This window comes from Nomascus leucogenys, chromosome 13, assembly GCF_006542625.1.
Source record: "Nomascus leucogenys isolate Asia chromosome 13, Asia_NLE_v1, whole genome shotgun sequence".
NCBI classification, from domain to species: Eukaryota; Metazoa; Chordata; class Mammalia; order Primates; family Hylobatidae; genus Nomascus; species Nomascus leucogenys.
Window position 1 is genome coordinate 14905325 of NC_044393.1, and position 21427 is coordinate 14926751.

The 21427-nt window shown below is 45.5% G+C and overlaps 1 protein-coding gene across 9 annotated transcripts in view; it reads left to right on the forward strand.

Moving 5' to 3' along the window:
• The first annotated feature begins 2172 nt into the window (after positions 1 to 2172).
• STAU1 (staufen double-stranded RNA binding protein 1) overlaps positions 2173 to 21427 on the forward strand; it is a 78533-nt gene continuing 59278 nt past the window's right edge. For 3 of the 9 annotated variants that reach the window (XM_030826401.1, XM_003252913.3, XM_003252911.2), the window contains exons 1-2: positions 2286 to 2544; positions 19297 to 19371. The gene's annotated coding sequence lies outside the window, so the exon portion shown is untranslated. Of the gene's footprint in view, positions 2545 to 19292; positions 19372 to 21427 lie in introns of those variants that run through there. The other 6 variants (XM_030826406.1, XM_030826405.1, XM_030826402.1 and 3 more) reach the window with 4 other exon arrangements.

The window sequence follows — 21427 nt, forward strand, 5'->3', positions numbered from 1 at the left end:
GGACCTTGGAAGAGAACTTGACTGATAGTTTCTAGGTACAAACAGAAGAAAACAAATCTAGGTGACCTACTCCTGGTCAGGTACGGTGGCCCACACCTGGAATAATCCCCCCAGTACTTTGGAAGATTGAGGCAAGAGGATTGCCTGAGCCTATAAGTTTGAGACCAGCCTGGTCAACTTAGTAACTTAGTAAGACCCTGGGCAACTTAGTAAAATCCTGTCTCTGTAAAAAATTAAAAAATTAACTGGGAGTGGTGGCGCATGCCTGTGGTCCCAGCTACTCAGGAGGCTGAGGTAGGAGGATTTCTTGAGCTCAGGAGGTTGAGGCTGCAGTTAGCTGTGCTCATGCCACTGCACTCTAGGTGACAGAGCGAGACTCTGTCTCAAGAAAAAAAAAAAGATGTGGAAGGAGGGAAGAGGGAAGAAAATTGAGACTGGAAGTCATAGACCCACCACTTTTGTCCCTATGGGGGCAAAATCACCTTTGACGAGATTGTCTGATTGTGCGCAGCTTTGGGTTTAGGGAGACCTCTCTGCATCTGCTCCTTTACCCAAGGAGGTATGGGATCCACACTGCTTGGAAGTTAGAAAGAAAAGAAAGATCACTTTTAGCAGAGGGCTGGACAATATCTGAATGTTGCTTACTACTGTCTTGGATGGGCACTAAAGGAACGGTGAAAGTCCTTTGACTATTTTTGGTGTTCTGAAATTCAGTGTCATTGCACTTCACAAGAAGCAATGTAAGGAGGCCTTGTCTAGAGAAAAGTGTCCTCCCAGGCTTGGCTAAGGCTCTAAAGCCTCGTTTGGAGGGGCCCCTTCAGACACAGCAGCTCATATTTTGAATTTATATTCCCTTGGCAAGAGAGATTGAGCAATTGTTAAATTGAGAGATATTTAAGAGAGAGAATTATTTTTAAATAGTGGGGAGGCAGTCCCAGAGTGAGCAGGAGAGAGAAGCTCTGTGCACCTGCAGTTCCTTCGCTCATTCTCAGTTTCCTGGACTTCTCACAACGCGAGCATAATTTTCGCTGAGTGTGATCTCAGAAGTTCAAGATTCTTTTTTTTTTTTTTTCTGTTGCCCAGGTTGGAGTGCAATGGCGTGATCTCGGCTCACTGCAACCTCCGTCTCCCGGGTCAAGAGATTCTCCTGCCTCAGCCTCCCAAGTAGTTGTGATTACAGGCGCCCACCACTGCACGCGGCTAGTAGAGACGGGGTTTCACCATGTTAGTCAGGCTGGTCTCCAACTCCTGACCTCAGGTGATCCGCCCACCTCGGCCTCCCAAAGTGCTGGGATTACAAGCGTGAGCCACCACGCCTGGCCAAGATTCTTTACTGGCCACCCTCCCTCCAACCTCTCATACCATACGACTGCTAAAAACCACTTAGTTTATCTAGATCTGGGTGAAAGAAATAGTAATCTGGCACTTCTCTTTTTTTTTTTTTTTGAGACCAGTATCGCTCTGTCGCCAAAGCTGGAGGACAGTGGCGCGATCTCGGCTCACTGCAATCTCCGCCTCCCGGGTTCAAGAGATTCTCCTGCCTCAGCCTCCCGAGTAGCTGTTTAACTACAGGCGCCCGCCACCACGCCCGGCTAATTTTTTGTATTTTCAGTAGAGACGGGGTTTCACCGTGGTAGCCAGGATGGTCTCGATCTCTTGACCTAGTGATCTCCCCCGCCTTGGCCTCCCAAAGTGCTGGGATTACAGGCGTGAGCCACCGCGCCCGGGCCATTGTCTTTTATCTCACTATAAAATTTTCTAATTTTATTTACTGTGTATTTTATTCACACAAGAATGTAAGCTCCACGAGGGCAGTGATTTTTGTCTGTTCTCCACAACATTCTTAGCTCTTGGAGCAATGCCTTGCATACGGCAAGCATTTAATGAACATTTACAGATGGAGGAAGAAACAACTGCAGGAAGGAGAGAAAGGAGGGCCAGAGGCAGGACAAGAGGAAGGAGCGAGAGAAGGAAGGAAAAAAGGAAGTGGAGGAGGAAAGAAGGTAGGCTGGGTTCTCCCAGACCCGCTTCGAGTCCAGCAGGCAGCGCGAAACTCCCACCAGAACTACAACTCCCGGCAGGCCCCGGGGCCCAGGGCGGGCCGCGGCGGCCCAGGCGGGACAGGGCGCCCCCCCCGGCTGGGCTCCCGGCGTGCCTTGCGAGCGCAGGCTCCACCGCAGCGCCAGCCGGAACTTGTGGTTCGGAGCGTGGGTGGGGGTGGGGCCGGGGCCGGGGCCGGGCCTGGAGGCGGGCGGGGGCCGGGGGCGGGCGCCTGCCCCTCCCCCGTCACTTCCTGCCGGGCTGCGGGCGCCGGAGCGGCTCTTCAGCGTTTGCGCCGGCGGCCGCCGCGTCTCTCTCGGCTCACGCTTCCTTTGACCGCCCCCACCCCCCCCCCCGGCCCGGCGGCGCCCGCCTCCTCCACTGCCACTCCGCCTCTTCCCTCCCTTCGTCCCTTCTTCCTCTCCCTTTTTCCTTCCTCCTTCCCCTCCTCGCCGCCACCGCCCAGGACCGCCGGCCGGGGGACGAGCTCAGGGCAGCAGCCAGGTGAGGCGGCCTGGCCGGGCCGGGCCTGGCGGGGCCCTCGCGGGCGCCGCCGCGATGGGGAGGTGGGCGGCGGGTGGGGCCTAGGCCTCGGCAGGCCCGCGCGCCCCTCCGCCTTCCCCCGGGCCTCTCTCTAGCCCGCGGGGCCTTCCCGGAGGAGGCGGGTCCTCTTGCGTCCCCCCGCCTCGGGGCGCCCTGAGGCCTGGCCCCGGGCGCCCCCATCCCCCTCTCCAGCCCTCGCCGGTGCCACAAACAGGTGCCGCGGCCGCCTTTCCTCGTCCCGCATGGCGCGCGCGGGGATGCCGAAGTTATTCCCGTGGCTGGGGCGCGGGGTGGGGAGTCCCCGCTTCAGGTCCCCGAGGGCTGGAGCCTCTCAGTGTCGCCGGCCCAGGTCTGTAGTTTAGTGGTTAAGAGCACGGCCCAGGTGTCCAAAACGGGTGCCAAAACCGGCTCTGCCCCATTAGGCAAGACACTTAAAAACTCTTTGTGTCTTGGTTGGAAAAGGGGCTGCTGATACCATCCCTGCCTCTTAAGGCTGTTAGGGTTCAATGAAATGGGGCGTGTAAAGCGCTTATCAGAGTGCCAGACCCACAGCGTGTCCCAATAAGCCGTCTGCATAATTTATTAGCGTGATATGAAGGTATAATTTAATGGGCAGAGTGGATAGAAGTTGACCTACCTATCCGTTTGTGTTTCTTAGAGGCTGCAGTGTTCCGCGTGCCCCTGTCCAGAGCCAGGGCATTGTTTTGAGTTGTTAACATCTGAAAGGGGCGTACGCTTAATTGGGACACTGTAGTTGACAGTCTGTAAACGATGGATGCTGTTTCTTTCCATCTCCGCTTAGGTAACTGTAGGATATTCACCATCTCCCGCAGGATGAGCAACCTGTCCATTTCCCCCCGCCCCGCCATCATCCAGCTTCTTCTTGTCATTCCATTTCTGGGAAAGTTACTGGCAGAAGCTTCCCTTGAGTTGAGCAAACCTATCTGGAGCACTTGCTGTGTGTCAGGCTCTGAAGGGGGGTGTACGGAGGTGGAAAAAATTGTCTGTTTTGTCTTGCTCTACACCTCGATAAGTTTTTTTTTTCACGGAAGCTTTGCTTATATTCCTCACTCCCTGTTGGCTGACTTTTCTTTTAAGTCCTTGCCCCGCCTCCGTGTTGCAGTATTGCTTGTGTGGAAGTTTTCTTCTGTTCCGCGAAGATACGTGCTTCAGTCTGTTCTGCCACTGTTCTTCGGCTGTGTGGAAGTTTTTAAGGTCACACTTCTCTTCTGCTTGTAGCTTTCATTGTTAAGAGCGTGGTGGAGTTAAATCAGGTTCCCGGTTGATTTTGGCCTTTCAGGAATCCGTGCTTACCAAATGTAAATTACATTGCTACTTGTTGAGGTAAAAACTAAAAATACAGTTGGAGTGTAGAGGGAGCAGTTTCGGTTATCCTGGTGACAGGTGGGATTTTTAGAACAGCAACTTTATTAAAACATACTGGGTTTTTAAAAATTCTGTTCTTAGTTTTATAGGTGTACTCTAAGGAAATGCAACTTATGGGTGTTAAATTTTATATGAGTAAGGAGTGTGTATTTACTTGAGTGATCCTCCTGTATCTTAGGATTGTTTTGGGCATTAAATTTCCTTAGTGAACTGAAACTATTTTGATTTATACCCATCTCTTAACACACATGCGGCAAAGTGGTCTCCTTGTTTTTGACATTTTCCTAGAATTTTCTGACAGTCTTAACCATTGTTTCTAATTTAAAATGTTTCTCTGAGTTTTTTTTTTTTGAGACAGTCTCACGCTGTCGCCCAGGCTGGAGTGCAGTGGCGCGATTTCGGCTCGTTTCAACCTCTGCCACCCAGGTTCAAGCGATTCTCCTGTCTCAGCCTCCCGAGTAGCTGGGATTACAGACGCCCGCCACCGCGCCGTGTTAATTTTTGTAGTTTTCATACAGACGGGGTTTTGCCATGTTGGCCAGACTGATCTCGAACTCCTAACCTCGTGATCCACCCGTCTAGGCCTCCATAAGCAGGTTAGGCGTGGTGGCTCATGCCTGTAATCCCAGCACTTTTGAGAGGCCGAGGTGGGTGGATCACGAGGTCAGGAGGTGGAGACTATCTCTTGAGCCGGGTGTGGTGGCGGGCGCCTGCAGTCCCAGCTACTCCTGAGGCTGAGGCAGGAGAATCGCTTGAACCCGGGAGGTGGAGGTTCCCTGGGCGACAGAGAGAGACTGTCTCCAAAAAAAAAAAACAAAAACAAAACACATAAGCAAACAACTATCCGAGCGGTATAAAGCATGTCTAATACTGCCATATCACAATGGCATATTGCAATAGGGAAATGGTATTTTAAATACCATTTAAAAAAACTTTTTATTCTGGAAAACATGCAAAACTCGAATAGTATGGAGAACCCCATGTGTTAGTCACTCACTTAGCTTTGACAATTATTAACTCATAGCCAAGGTCGGTTTTGTTTCATGTTGTATCCCCCCACACAAACTAGATTATTTTGAAACAAATCTTAAACATTGTGTCACAACATTAGCGATTTTGACTTTTACCAGATTGCCCCAGATTAATGTCACAAAATTTACTTTTAGTAGAATAATAGTTCTCATTTTTGTTTGTTGGGCTTCCCTTCTCTGTTTATACGTGATTTCTGTACAGCAGAAAAGAAGAAGAAAATTAACTCTTGATCCAATGCCTTCAGCTCCTCAAAATCAAAATACAACCTTGCTGCTTTGTTGTGTACAAAAGCAAAAATTCTTGAGCTGTTAATGACTGTAATTGAAAAGCAAACAAATACAGATATCCCTAATCCTGTTTTGGCAGAGACCTGCCTTTTAACCCACTTTAATAGAGATAACTTTGTGTCACAGTTAAACTACAGTTAATAATTCATAATTAAAACTTAAGTTTCTTTACAGTAGTTGTGTAAAGATACTGCTGTTACCTTAGGTTAAGAATTAAGCAAAAGATAGTCTTCTATCATAGAATTGTTTTCCAAAAAGCCCCCATCTGCTCTATTTCCAAATAACAAATTTAGCAAATATGAATGAAACCTTAATTTTTGTGAATAGTATGAAATCACAGCATAAGTGTTCACGTTTTTCGTTCTTGTGTCTAAAAGATCTCTCTTACAATGGAAGTTGACAGGAATATTATAAATATTATAAATGTTTGTCATTGTTGCATAACTTTCAAATTTCTAGTCGTGAATAGTTTTCAGCTTTTGGGTCTGTTATTTGAGTTTTGTAGGTTTACTTTTGAGCTTGATCAGGTACAGTGGAAATGTTACATGTTATGACATGTTATGTTTTAGTTATGACTACCTGGAAGATGGGGAAAGATACACCTCTTAAAATTGATTTAGGAAAGAAACACCCATTTAGTATCTGGGAAAGGACACAACACATTTTTAAAAATGTGTAGTGCTTCCCATTAAGCTTAACGTAAAACTTTTAAGCACTCAGAATTGTTACTGTAAATATAGTTTCTTCAGAATAAGTTGCTCTCTTTTATGTTTCAGCCAGAAAGCCCATGTATATACAGATTACAGCAGTTGTTTCAAGATAATGTTGATGAGAAAAAAAACTGTCTGTGGAGTTTGCACCTTCTCCCTATCCCTGCATGGGTTTTCTCTGGGTACTCTTGATTTCCTCCCACATCCCAAAGCTGTGCACGTGAGGTCCACTGGCATGTGGAGCAGTGTGTGTATGTGTGAGTGCTTTCTGCAGTGGATGTCCTATCCAGGGCTGGTTCCGGCCTTGCACCCTGAGCTGCTGAGATAGGCTCCAGCCACCCCAACCCTGAACTGGAATAAGTGGTAAAATTTTTTTTTTTTTTTTGAGTTGGAGTTTCGCTCTTGTTGCCCAGGCTGCAGTGTAATGGTGCAATCTCGGTTTACTGCAACCCCACGCCTGTAATCCCAGCACTTTTGGAGGCCGAGGCGGGCTGATCATGTGAGGTCAGGAGTTGGAGACCAGCCTGGCCAGCATGGCGAAACCCCATCTCTACTAAAAATAAAAAAAATTAGCCAGGCTTGGTGGCAGGCACCTATAATCCCAGCTACTCGGGAGGCTGAGGCAGGAGAGTCACTTGAACCCGGGAAGCGGAGGTTGCAGTGAGCGGTTATCGTGCCATTGCACTCCAGCCTGGGCAGCAAGAGCGAAAGTACTTCTCAAAAAAAAAAAAAAAAAAAAAAGGCATGTATACTTCACATTTAATTTCAGTGTTTAATATTAGAAGTGTTTGGTCTTTATTTAGAAGTTTGGTGATATTTTTCTGATGAGAAATAAGCCCTAGAACCTAACTCTTGTTTGTATCAATTAGCGTGTGTTAGTCGAAGTCTCAGTTTCCGAGAACCTATCCCTTACATTAAGAGAGGATTTACTGTGTTTTAAGTTTAGAAATGGCCATGACTCATGGAACTCTCCTCCACACCCATTCTAAAGTCCAGATCATTAATATCATTCTGGGTGTTATCAAAATGGATGCTGCTTCATCCATTCTCTCTCCCCAATACCACAAGGTAGTCTCAGTTTGTGGGGCAACTTTCTTTTTTTTTTTTTTTTTTTTTTGAGACAGTCTCGCTGTCGCCCAGGCTGGAGTGCAGTGGCGCGATCTTGGCTCGCTGCAGGCTCCACCCCCCGGGGTTCAAGCCATTCTCCTGCCTCAACCTCCTGAGTAGCTGGGACTACAGGCGCCCGCCACCTTGCCCGGCCAATTTTTTTTATTTTTAGTAGAGACGGTATTTCACCGTGTTAGCCAGGACGGTCTCGATCTCCTGACCTCATGATCCGCCTGCCTCGGCCTCCCAAAGTGCTGGGATTACAGGCGTGAGCCACCGCGCCCGGCCCTGTGGGGCAACTTTCTTTGAGCCTTTTTACTGGATTGAGTAAGAGTGTAATTCAGTATAAAGATGAAATTTTCATGAAAAAGGTATCTCTTTGTGGGATTCCACAAGCCAATTCAGAGTTTATTGCCCAGGATGGTCTTGAACTCCTGAGCTCAAGTGATCCTCCCACCTCAGCCTCCTTAGTAGCTGGGATTATAGGCAGAGGCCTTGTTTTCATGAGCCTCTAAATTGGATCATCTTATTTGATGTCATACCTAGTGACGCAGAATTGTTCAATTTGAGGAAACATAAATTCCTCCCCTCTCAAATAAGAGCTTTGGAGTTGCTTTTCTCTCAGAATGGGATTTTAGAGCTTTCAAAAATGTTTAGAGAATTTTATGACCGATTTGTTTCACACTAGACCTATAACAGGTTATTTTACATTGACTTTTGGTGATGGAGACATTTGTAGTTGAAATGCTTCTCGTGTAATTTTCTACATGAGCTTTTCTTTAAATAAAACTTCACCAGAGTCAAGGCTGTATATCATTTGTGCTGTTCCAAAAAATATAAATTGCCAGTTATCGGTTGAACTATGAGAGGACATGTTAGTTGCTATGGTTATTTACCCCCATCATTTTATTATGAAAAATTTCAAACATATAACAAAGTTTATGAAGTTTTATTGTACATCTCTTTAGATACCGTCTACTTTCTATTTTTGCCGCCCTGTTTCATGGTGCTGAATACCATCTGCTTTTTTTTTGTTTGAGACGGAGTCTGGTTCTGTTGCCCAGGCTGGAGTGCAGTGGTGCGATCTCGGCTCACTGCAAGCTCCACCTCCTGGGTTCATGCCATTCTCCTGCCTCAGCCTCCTGAGTAGCTGGGACTACAGGTGCCCGCCACCACGCCCGGCTAATTTTTTTGTGTTTTTAGTAGAGATGGGGTTTCACCGTGTTAGCTAGGATGGTCTCGATCTCCTGACCTTGTGATCCACCCGCCTTGGCCTCCCGAAGTGCTGGGATTACAGGCGTGAGCCACTGCACCCGGCATACCGTCTGCTCTTTATCATGAACATTTTACCATACAGTATTATGAAGCTTGAATAATGTTGGCCAAATCCATTGTTCTCACCTGCTAAGGAGATAATAGGATTATAAATATATAGCTATGTTGATCTTATCAAATGCCACTGGATGGATGGGCTTGGATATCTGTCTTGTTGACAGCTTAATGCTCTGAACTAGAAAACCTTACTGCAGAGAAAAGTAATATTTTTAAAGTGGTAAAATGGGAATTACTGCAAATAGCTTAATTTATTTTTTAAGTGTTTACATTCCCATACTAGTGAATAAGGTTAATGTAACAGTGATTTATGTCACCAGATAAATGGAAGTAGAGAAAAATCTCTGCAGGCTGTTAATTGCTGTATATTTTCTGGGATTACATGTGTTTATTTGTTAAAGAAGTAGATTCAGGGAGCTCCCTCAAAGCATAGTTACTGGAAGCAAAAGTGGAAAAATCTATTTGAGAAAGTGTTTGCTTTCGATTAAAAATTAGTCTTCTAAATATCAAATCTGTAACCCATCTGGCATCTGTTTAATCTGGAATCTAATTTGGAAAAGAAGTGTGATGACAATGTGGGTTTATAACAGTAATGGAAGCAAAACTGGCCATTTTATTATGATAGAAATTGTGTGTCATGTCTCCCAGACAATAAAGGCTAAGAAAATCTATTTAAGTACATTGGGGTCTTTTCCCCTGAATGAAAATGATTGCTGAGGGTTAAACCTTCATTAGATTGCCTCCGCTTTTTTTTTTTTTTGGAGACAGTCTTGCTCTGTTGCTCAGGCTGGAGTGCAGTGGTGTGATCTCGGCTCACTGCAACCTCCACCTCCTGGGTTCAAGCAGTTCTCCTGCCTTAGCCTCCTGAGGAGCTGAGACTGCAAGTGAGCACCACCACGCCCAGCTAATTTTTTGTATTTTTAGTAGAGATGGGATTTTGCCATGTTGCCTAGGCTGGTCCCGAACTCCTGAGCTCAGGCAATCCGCCCGCCTCAGCTTCGCAAAGTGCCAGGATTACAGGCTTGAGCCACTGTGCCCGGCCTTGCCCCTGTGCTTGATGTAGCTACAGAACTGGTTGCTCAGTGAGTGGGTTGGTTTTAGTCAGCATATTCTCTGATCCCATTTAACATTTTTTACAAGTGGAGTGTCGCTGTAAGTTTTATAGTTGTTTATGTGTAAGGACAGGTTTAGTGAATTTGCTGGATAATAATATTTGCTGCTATTGAGCTCTTACCATGTGCCAGGTTAGAATTACAGGGTGAAAGTTATTTTATGCAGAAAAGGAATTAAAAGGTCAGGTTGAATTTACCTAATAATATAAAAGTTGCAGTTCATTTAGCTCTTTCCTTGAACCAAAGAAAAGGGTTTCTTAGACCCTTTATGTTGTATTTCTAATACTCACAAACATCTTTGCAGTGTAAAGGTCATAATAATTGCTGAGGATACTGACGCGCTTCTGAGAGGCCAGATAACTGGCTCAGAGTCCTGAGGCACCAAGTATTCTAGAGCATAGGCTGGTCTGGCTCCAAAGTCAGTGCTCTTTCCACTGAACCATGCTTTGTCTCTAAATTATGCTTAGGTGCTTTTTGTTTAGGATAATTGATTCTGCTTGTTACTGGGGGCCCTCCCCTGACTCTCCCCACCACAGCAGCTAGGATGAATTTTACTCATTAGAACCTTAGATCAATTTGAAAGAAAGTCTGGTTAAGTAATAGTCTTTTAAATGGACCCTTGAAATAGCTTTTCAGTTTACTTTTATTTGTTATGTCAAATTAAGCTAAAACTTAAAGCAGATCCACAGGTTTGTGTGTGAGGAGGGGCTGTCTTATTAACCCTTGTGTTAAAGGAGGCCAGCTACTAAATTACTACTATAATGTGTCATCAAGTTTATTAAAAATTGCCGGCACGGTGGCCCACGCCTGTAATTCCATCACTTTGGGAGGCCAAGGCAGGCGCATCACCTGAGGTTAGGAGTTCGAGACCAGCCTGGCCAACGTGGTGAAAAGCTGTCTCTACTAAAAATACAAAAATTAGCTGGGTGTAGTGGTGCGTGCCTGTAATCCCAGCTACTCGGGAGGCTGAGGCAGGAGAATGGCTTGAACCCAGGAGGCGGAGGTTGCAGTGTCCTGACATCGTGCCACTGCACTCCCGCCTGGGCAACAGAGCAAGACTCTGTATCCAGAAAAAAAAAAAAAAGAACTATAGTCCAGGTTGTTGCTAAAAAAAATTCATTTCTTCTGAATTCTAACATTCTGCTTTAGTGGAAATGAGTTAACTAAGCTTCCAATTAACTTTATAAGATAGGTGCTGGTTGTCCTCTTTGCTTCCTAGCCCTTTCTAACATCCCTTTTGTGGCTGATACTGTTGGGAGTATTTAATGCAGCTTCCTGTTTGGAATTGAACTGCTTCCTGAGCAATTTTGTTTTACTTTTCTTTGAAATGGTGATCTGAATCAGAAGCTTCTTTGGTATTCCACCTGAGCAGTAGTCTTCTCTTATGGCTAGTCTTGAAAGGCTGGATCAATGAAATTAAATCTGCCTTTGGATTTGAGCTTTTAGTGAGATGGTGTCTGAAGTTCCATTTTGTGTTTAACCTCAACTGAGGCTACCCTGTAGTCTGTAATGACATAGCATGTCTCACTAATCACTAATAGATGTTGGAAATATCCCTTGGGATGAAGTGAGCAGGTAATGCTGCTTACGTTGTTACTGTATTAGCTCCCTTCAGAGATGAGCTTTAGGATCTAACTCGATCTTGTCTGATTCTCTCCTATCTTTGCTGTTTTGAAGTCCATGCCTTCTATAGATTACAATTAACTGAGGCATGAATTTTCTACCCTTGCAGATTCCACCCCGGCACAAATAGGGCCATTGTCTGCTGAAGCCATTGTGATTTTATGCAGAATGCTGGGCAGTCCTTTCCTGTGTCAGAAAGAACAATTTATATGTAATGATAAGTCTTAATTATGCTTGGAAGCTTATTTTCCTTGTTGCACAATTGAACCAACCTGCTCATGAAAGCTCCATGACCCTTTACCTAGATGACAGTCAAATATAGTTAGGCAAATAAGTTTCCTTTTGGTTTGTCATTGAGTAAACCTTTGCAACCTGTAATGTTTAGCAAGTGACTACTTCTATATAGTAATTTTCCTTTTAGTTGAGAATTTATTCAAGCACCAAACATAAAAAAGAATAAAAGTGAAATAAGCTTTCTTTTGCATGAGGGACTTTCTATAATTTGCTACTTTTTATCTTCTTTTTTTTTTTTTTTTGAGACGGAGTCTCGCTCTGTCGCCCAGGCTGGAGTGCAGTGGCGCAATCTCGGCTCACTGCAAGCTCCGCCTCCCGGGTTCACGCCATTCTCCTGCCTCAGCCTCTCCGAGTAGCTGGGACTACAGGCGCCCGCCACCACGCCCGGCTAATTTTTTGTATTTTTAGTAGAGACGGGGTTTCACCGTGGTCTCGATCTCCTGACCTCGTGATCCGCCTGCCTCGGCCTCCCAAAGTTCTGGGATTACAAGCGTGAGCCACCGTGCCTGGCTATCTTCTTTTTTTTTTTGAGATGGAGTTTCGCTCTTGTCGCTCAGGCTGGAGTGCAGTGGCGTGATCTCAGCTCACTGCCACCTCTGCCTCCCAGGTTCAGGTGATTCTCCTGCCTCAACCTCCTGAGTAGCTGGGATTATAGGTGCGCACCACCACGCCCGGCTAATTTTTGTATTTTTAGTAGAGATAGGGTTTCACCATGTTGGCCAGGCTGATTTTGAACTCCTGACCTTGTGATCCACCCGCCTCAGCCTCTAAAAGTGCTGGGATTACAGGCATGAGTCACCACACCCGGCCGGCATGTCATAGTTTACAAGCATTTCGCCTACATTACTAGTTAATCCACTCAATCATATGATTACTGTTTTATTAATCATATGAAATTGTGGTAGGCTGAGTGCGGTGGCTCATGCCTGTAGTCCCAGCACTTTGGGAGGCCAACAGGTGGATCACTTGAGGTCAGGAGTTCAAGACTAGCTTGGCCAACATGGCGAAACTGTCTCTACTAAAAATACAAAAATCAGCCAGGTGTGGTGGTGGGTGCCTGTAATCCCAGCTTTGTAGGAGGCTGGGGCAGGAGAATTGCTTGAATCCAGGAGGTGGAGGTTGCAGTGAGTGGAGATTGTGCCACTGCACTTCAGCCTGGGTGACAGAGCGAGACTCTGTCTAAAAAAAAAAAAAAAAAAAAAAACTGTGGTGGTATACCATTTTTTTTTTCATCACCCCAGACTAGAGTGCTGTGGTACGATCATAGCTCACTGTAGCCTCAGTCTCATGGGCTCAAGCAATTCTCCCACATCAGCCTCCCAAGTAGTTGAGACTACAAGCACATGCCACCACACCTGGCTAATTTTTAAATTGTTGTAGAGATGGGGGTCTCTCTGTGTTGCCCAGGCTGGTCTGGAAATTCTGGCCTCAAGTGATCCTTCTGCCTCAGCTTCCCAAAGTGCTGGGATTACAGGCATAACCCCATTTTACATATTAAAAGAGTGCGGCCTACAGAGGTAACTTGCTTAGGGTTGTTCTGCTGTATGGCAGAGTTGCAACCCAAACTCAGATCCCCACTTGAGAGTTTTTTTTACATCATACCCAACAGCTGGTTTGCCCTAATCCTAAATCAGTGTACAATAAAAGGGTCTTTTACATATTTTGTTGTTGTTGTTTGTTTGATTTTGAGACAGGGTCTCACTCTGTCATCTAGGCTGGAGTGCACTGGCACAATCACCCTTCATTGCAGCCTCCACCTCCTGGGTTCAAGCAGTCCTCCCACCTCAGCCTCCCAGGTAGCTGGGACCAAGGTGCGTGTGCCACCACATCTGGCTACTTTTTTTTTTCTTTTTTTTGAGACAGAGTCTCGCTCTGTTGCCAGGCTGGAGTGCAGTGGCGTGGTCTCGGCTCACAGCAACCTGCGCCTCCTGGGTTCAAGCGATTCTCCTGCCTCAGCCTCCCAAGTAGCTGGGATTACAGGCACGCACCACCACACCCGGCTAATTTTTGTATTTTTAGTAGAGATGGGGTTTCACCATGTTGGCCAGGCTTGTCTTGAATTCCTGACCTCCTGATCCACCCGTCTTGGCCTGCCAAAGTGCTGGGATTATAGGCGTGAGCCCCCGCGCCCAGCCACATGTGGCTACTTTTTTTTTTTTTGAGACAGAGTCTTGCTCTGTCCCCCAGGCTGGAGTGCAGTGGCGGGATCTCGGCTCACTGCAAGCTCCGCCTCCCGGGTTCACGCCATTCTCCTGCCTCAGCCTCCCGAGTAGCTGGGACTACAGGCGCCCGCCAACATGCCCGGCTAATTTTTTGTATTTTTAGTAGAGACGGGGTTTCACCATGTTAGCCAGGATGGTCTCGATCTCCTGACCTCGTGATCCGCCCGCCTTGGCCTCCCAAAGTGCTGGGATTGCAGGCTTGAGCCACTGTGCCCGGCTACATGTGGCCACCTTTTAAAAATTTTTTGTAGGGACAGAGTCTCAGTATGTTGCCCAGCCTGGTCTCAAACTCCTGGGCTCTGTCCTCCCACCTTAGCCTACCAAAGTGTTGGGATTATAGGCATGGGCTGCCATACCCAGCCATCTTTTACATTTTTATGTGTCTTTTTCAGTTATGAGGTGCTGTGTATTTTTTTTTTTTTTTCTTTGAGACAGTCTTACTCTGTCGCCTGGGCTGGAGTGCAGTGGCGTAATCTCGGCTCACTGCAAGCTCTGCCTCCCAGATTCAGGCAATTCTCCTGCCTCAGCCTCCCGAGTAGCTGGGACTACAGGCGCCCACCACCACGCCTGGCTAATTTTTTGTATTTTTTTTTTTTTTTTTTTTGAGACGGAGTCTCTCTGTGTCGCCCAGGCTGGAGTGCAGTGGCTCAATCTCGGCTCACTGCAAGCTCCGCCTCCCAGGTTCACACCATTCTCCTGCCTCAGCCTCTCCGAGTAGCTGGGACTACAGGCACCCACCACCACGCCCGGCTAATTTTTTTTGTATTTTTAGTACAGACGGGGTTTCACAAACGTGGTCTCGATCTCCTGACCTCGTGATCCGCCCGCCTCGGCCTCCCAAAGTGCTGGGATTACAAGCGTGAGCCACCGTGCCCTGCCAATTTTTTGTATTTTTTAGTAGAGACGTGGTTTCACTGTGTTAGCCAGGATGGTCTCAATCTGACCTCGTGATCTGCCTGCCTCGGCCTCCCAAAGTGCTAGGATTACAGGTGTAAGCCACCACGCCCGGCCTGTGCTGTGTGTTGTAAATAAGTTGTTACTACTAAAGGGCTACTGTGAGTTATTTATTTAAAAATTTGTATTGGGTTTACAAATGTGAATTCCATGACAACAGTGACTGTATCTTATTGTGCATACCTTTTCCCAGTGCCTAGAATAGTGCCTGCAAATAGGTGTTGAATAATTATTTGTTGAATGAATAAAGTAGTGAATTTAATTCACGCTCTTGCATTCTAGTTTGCTTTTTTTTCCCTTTGAGACGGAGTCTTGCTCTGTCGCCCAGGCTGGAGTGCAGTGGCGTGATCTCGGCTCACTGCAACCTCCACCTCCCAGGTTCAAGCGATTTTCCCACCCCAGCCTCCCGAGAAGCTGAGATTACAGGCGCGTACCACCATGCCTAATTTTTTTTTTTTTGAGATGGAGTCTTGCTCTGTCACCCAGGCTGGAGTGCAGTGGCGTGATCTCGACTCATTGCAAGCTCTGCCTCCCGGGTTCACGCCATTCTCCTGCCTCGGCCTCTGGAGTAGCTGGGACTACAGGTGCCCGCCACCATGCCCGGCTATTTTTTTTTAAATTTTTTTATTTTTAGTAGAGACGGTGTTTCACCGTGTTAGCCAGGAATGGCTTTGATCTCCTGACCTTGTGATCCACTCGCCTCGGCCTCCCAAAGTTCTGGGGTTACAGGCGTGAGCCACCATGCCCGGCCATGCCTGGCTAATTTTTTTATTTTTATTTTATTTTATTTTTGAGGCAGAGTCTTGCTCTGTTACCCAGGCTGGAGTGCAGTGACCCAATCTCAATTCACTGCAACCTCTGCCTCCCGGGTTCAAATGATTGTTCAGCCTCAGCCTCCCAAGTGGCTGGAATTACAGGCATGCGCCACCATGCCAGACTAATTTTTTTTATTTTTAGTAGAGACTGTTTCACCATGCTAGCCAGGCTGGTCTTGAACTCCTGACCTCAGGTGATCCACCTGCCTTGGCCTCCCAAAGTGTTGGGATTACAGGCGTGAGTCACCGCTCTGGCCTAATTTTTGTATTTTTAGTAGAGATGGGATTTCACCATGTTGGCCAGCCTAGCCTCGAACTCCTGACTTCAGGTGATTGGCCCTTCTTGGCCTCCCAAAGTGCTGGGATTACAGGCGTGAGCACCGTGCCTGGCTTAGTATGCATTCTTGACTGGGGAAAATTGCAGTGGTAAGTGTGCACTGTATAGATATATTGATAATGATCATGATGGCTTTGGATTATCTTTTGAAATTGGAGGATTTCAAAAAATAGATTTGCATATGGAAATGTGAATTTTTGTTGGTTTTTTGAGATGGAGTCTCGCTTCATTGCTTAGGCTGGAGTGCAGTGGTGCGCTCAGGGCTCACTGCAGCCTCAACCTTCTGGTCTCAAGCAGTCCTCCCATCTCAGCCTTCCAAGTAGCTGAGACTACAGGTGCATGTCATCATGCCTAGCTAATTTTAAAATTTTTTGTAGAGATGGAGTCTCCCTCTGTTTCCTAGGCTGGCCTTGAACTCCTAGGCTCAAGCAGTTCTGTCTTGGCCTCCCAAAGTGTTGGGATTACAGGCATGAGCCACCGCACCTGGCCAAAATGTGAATGTTTGTATGAATCTCAGCTATCACTGTGTAAAAGTATTTGAGATCCAAATGACTGCTGTATTTCTCCTCTCTCTCTCTCCTTTGCTAAGTTGATGATGGTTATTTTTTAGCATCGTCTTTATGTCTGACTCTAACAGCTCCTTTTTCCGTTCTTATATTTAGCTTTTTGTGTGTGTGTTTTAATTTTTTTTGTTTTTGTTTTTGAGACAGAGTCTCACTGTCGTCCAGGCTGGAGTGCAGTGGCATGATCTCGGCTCACTGCAAGCTCCGCCTCCTGGATTCATGCCAGTCTCCTGCCTCAGCCTCCCAAGTAGCTGAGACTACAGGCGCCCGCCACCATGCCCTGCTAATTATTTTGTATTTGTAGTAGAGACGGGGTTTCACCGTGTTAGCCAAGATGGTCTCGATCTCCTGACTTCGTGATTTGCCAGCCTCGGCCTCCCGAAGTGCTGGGATTATAGGCATGAGTCACTGCGCCTGGCCCTTACATTTTTAATTTTATTTTAATAGAGACAGGGTCTTGCCATGTTGCCCAGGCTAGTCTCAAACACCTGAGCTCAAGCGATCCACCTACCTCGGCCTCCCAAAGTGCTGGGGTTACAAGCATGAGCCATCACACCAGGCCTTTATTTTTTACTTCTGCTTTGGGCTAGAAAACTAGACACCTTGGGCCGGGCGTGGTGGCTCACGCCTGTAATCCCAGTACTCTGGGAGGCTGAGGTGGGCAGATCACGAGGTCAGGAGATCGAGACCAGCCTGGCTAACACAGTGAGACCCCGTCTCTACTAAAAATACAAAAAATTAGCCAGGCATGGTGGCACGCACCTGTAATCCCAGCTACTTGGGAGGCTGAGGCGGGAGAATCGCTTGAACCCGGGAGGCGGAGGTTGCAGTGAGCGGAGATCACGCCATTGCACTCCAGTCTGGGAACAGAGCGAGACCCCCTCTCAAAAAAAAAAAAATAGACACCCTGCTTCTCAGAATAGGGGATAGGGGATTTGGAAACAAAACAAAAACTAGGCACCCAAACTTACAATAATTGTTCAACATAGAAAAGCTTGGCTTGGGTGAGGCCCCTATTGGTAAAAGGCATGGGCTATGTTAGAAGGTCTTAGGTATTTGGGCTGCTCAGAGGCCTTTTTCAGTTCCCATTCATGCCAGTCTTTGAATAGCTGAGATATTAGAACAACTGGGCTCTAGACTGGAAAGTTGTTAGTATAATATACTATCTACGAAAAGAACCTGAGCTGTTAAAATACCAGAAAATAAACCAGAGCTCATGATTTATTTCTGGAATCAGTTAGACAGTGAACGGCAATTTTTTATTGCCTGTTAAGCCATAGTAGCAGTGAGAAACTGAAACAAGCAAAAACACTTAGTGTTGTAAGAATGTATAAAAGCATCTCAAGGTAAGAAATTCTGTGTTACTACTGACGACTACCATTTAAGTTGAGGGATCTCTAGATAAATCAGACCGCAGAATTTGAGAATTAAACTCAAATTCTGTCATGTAAAGTTAACTTCTAAAAATGATTATGATTTGGACTTATTAGAGATAATGTCCTTTTTTCATATTCTGCAATTTAATATGCTACTATTTATGTACCCAGTGCCTTTTGGTAAAATTTTCCATGAAATTGTATTTGGGTCACCAAGCATATGCCAACGACATTTATGAATAAAGTGGTAGGTATAAAGGGAAAGAAAACACAGGTTTGAAAAGCAGTCTTACGTGATTGGACAATATGTAATGTACATTTCCTTTTAAAAAGCATTATGAGGCTGGGTGTGGTGGCTCATGCCTGTAATCCTAGCACTTTGGGAGGCTGAGGTGGGTGGATCACCAGAGGTCAGGTGTTTGAGACCAGCCTGGCCAACTTGGCAAAACCCCGCTGTTTCTACCAAAAAAATAAAAATAAAAAAAATTAACCAGGCGTGGTAGCAGGCACTTGTAACCCCAGCTACTCAGGAGTCTGAGGCAGGAGAATTGCTTGAACCCAGGAGGCGGAGGTTGCAGGGAGCCAATGTCACGCTGCTGCACTCCATCCTGGGGGACAGAGTGAGACTCTATCTCAAAAAAAAAAATGGACTAAACAAAGCCTAAACATTATGAGATATTCACATTACTCTTATCAGGAAATAATTGGGACTGGAAAAGGAAAGTTCTGCTGTCTCTTATAAATGTGTCTCTGCAAAATATTCTTCACCCAGCTTCCAGGCAATCATGTCTTTTTTTTTTTTTTTTTTTTTCAAAAGAGTCTCACTCTGTGGCCCAGGCTGGAGTGCAGTGGTGCGATCTTGGCTCGCTGCAACCTCTGCCTCCCGCATTCAAGCCATTTTTGTGCCGCAGCCTCCCAAGTAGCTGGGATTACAGGCCTGCGCCACCATGCCTGGCTAATTTTTGTATTATTTATTTATTTTCTTTGAGACGGAGTCTCGCTCTTTTGCCAGGCTGGAGTGCAGTGCCGCGATCCTGTGTCACTGCAACCTTCGCCTCCCAGGTTCAAGCGATTCTCCTGCTCCAGCCTGCCAAGTAGCTGGGACCACAGGTATGCCATCACGCCCAGCTAATTTTTGTATTTGTAGTAGAGATGGGTTTTCCCCATGTTGGCCAGGATGGTCTCAATCTCTTGACCTCGTAATCTCCCACCTCGGCCTCCCAAAGTGCTGGGATTACAGGCATGAGCCACCATGCCCAGCCTAGTTTTTGTATTTTTAGTAGAGACGGGGTTTCATCATGTTGGCCAGGCTGGTCTCGAACTCCTGGTCTCAGGTGATCCACCCGCCTCGGCTTCCCAAAGTGTTGGGATTACAGGCCATGAGCCACCACGTCTGGCCGCTTGTGTCTTTTGAAGACTGTACTGCATGCTGCCTCAAACCATGACATCATGCCTTCAGTCTTCCCTACTTGTAAATTATAGGTTTCCCCAAAACTTGAGCAGTATGTCTTCAGTTTCAGAAAAAAGGCCTACCCTACTAAATTATTATTTTTTATTTTCCAGAGTTTATTAACCACTTAACCTCTCAGAACTGAACAAAAACAACATTGTTCCTGGAACGCCCTCTTTTTAAAAAAGGTACATATAATTTGGCTTTATAATTTCTGGCCTGTTGATAATCAGTGGTACTTTTGAATTCTTTAATGAGTTGTGTGGAGAATGATTTTTACTTCTGGCTGTAATATTAGAGAAACAAAATAAATTTTATGCAGTTTGAATTTCATCTTTACTCTTGATTTAATTAGAAAGTAAGTACAGGAAAAGTTATTGGCAAGAATGCAAAGCCTGTGTTCTTTAAATATAGAGACATGAGAATTGATGACTGAAGCTGTCATTAAGCATGACTGGCTCAATAAGCTTCTTGGTCATAGTATCTTTTGTAGTTTGCTTTTTTTTAAAAAACCCTTTGATTTCTCAGATTGTTTATGTTAAACATGATTTTCAAACTCGTAGAACGAATTTAGCATTGTTTTCTATTGTAAGATAGGGTTATGAATCAAGCTTCGTTGACCACTAGCAGCTTGTGAACATTCAGATAAAAAAGGAGTTTTCTAAGAGTGTTCAAGATTTTCTGGTCTTTTGTCAGGGCAATGCAAAATACGCTATGTGGGTTAACACTGCTTCCTGCTTTTAACACTTTCCCTCTAAAAGCTGAAAGCACATTGCTGTACCATATCTCTGAGGTAGTAATTAGTAGACAAGTTAACCTACTTTCTTTGAGAATGAGGAAATGGAAGCATAAGGAAATTATCGAAGTTGTACAAAGCTCAGTGAATGGTTTTAAACTCACCACACTGGATTTGTATAATGCTTTTCTTTTCTTTCTTTCTTTCTTTTTCTGAAACGGAGTTTCGCTCTTGTTGCCCAGGCTGGAGTGCAGTGGCGCCATGTTGGCTTACCTCGGCCTCCCGGGTTCAAGCAGTTCTCCTGCCTCAGCCTCCCAAGTAGCTGGGATTACAGGCATGTGCCACCACACCTGGCTAATTTTGTATTTTTAGTAGAGACGGGGTTTCACCGTGTTGGTCAGGCTGGTCTCAAACTCCTGACGTGAGGTGATCCACCCACCTTGGCCTCCCAAAGTGTTGGGATTACAGGCGTGAGCCACTGTGCGTCGCCGTCTCAAGATTCCTTCAGTGTTTTGGCTCTGTGATTGCTACAAGTGAGGCTTTGTCAAATATCCTATTATAAAGTGTTTTGGGGAAATTGAGGCACAGGGGAGTGGGTTGCCAAGAGCTGGAAGTGGAATTGAAAGCTACAACTCAGAAGTTTGATCTGATTTAACATTATTGGTTGCTACTTAGCAGCAAGGGTGGTTTCTTAGAAACTGAGTCTTGGCACTGGTCTGTTTTGCATGAAGATGGTGGTAAATGCAGTCGTGTTTCTATGTAGATGGCACATGGTTACAGATTACAGTTTCCCTTTTCTGAAAGGAAAAGCCCGTTAACCATTATGTTGAACCAAGCCCCTTCATAGTCAAGAAAATGTCACACAGTACTACTTTTAAAAGTCTCCAGCAGATCATGAACAAGTATTCATTTTTATTGCGTTAAAAGTTTTCTATGTTTGTATAAGTTTAGATTAAAAACTGTTTACAAATATATGTGCTTGAATTTTATTTTTGAGAATGTCTCCTAGAGAAGGAGAGATGGAAGCTTGATAAAGTTTTAAAACTAGAAAAGAAAATAAGGCTTATAGTTTTTTAGGCTATAGAGGTAAATTGTTTTTCACTTTAGCATGGTGTGATCGGTTTTCTAGGATGAAAATTAATAATGAAAATCTCTTTTAGGAAGTGTTTCTTTAAGCAGACCATCTGACCTCCCAGCTGTTATATTTGTGTGGAAAGAAAGTCCTCCATTGCCCATGGCATTGGGCCAAGTGTGAGACAGGGACCACATTCAGTCTCACTTGTATTGCAAGTGCAAAGATCCTAAACAGCCTGGGTTGTTTCCAGGCATTATTTTTGGTTAATTTTATTGTCTTCCAAGTGAGTGTGCCTCCTCAGGGCTAATCTCCTCTGTCTTTGTCTTGAGCATCAGGTACATAGTGATTTGTTTCTTTTTTTTTTTTTTTTAAGTAGTTTGGTCATATTTCTTTTAAAAAACCTTTTATTATTGGGTGATTTAGTATAGGCCTG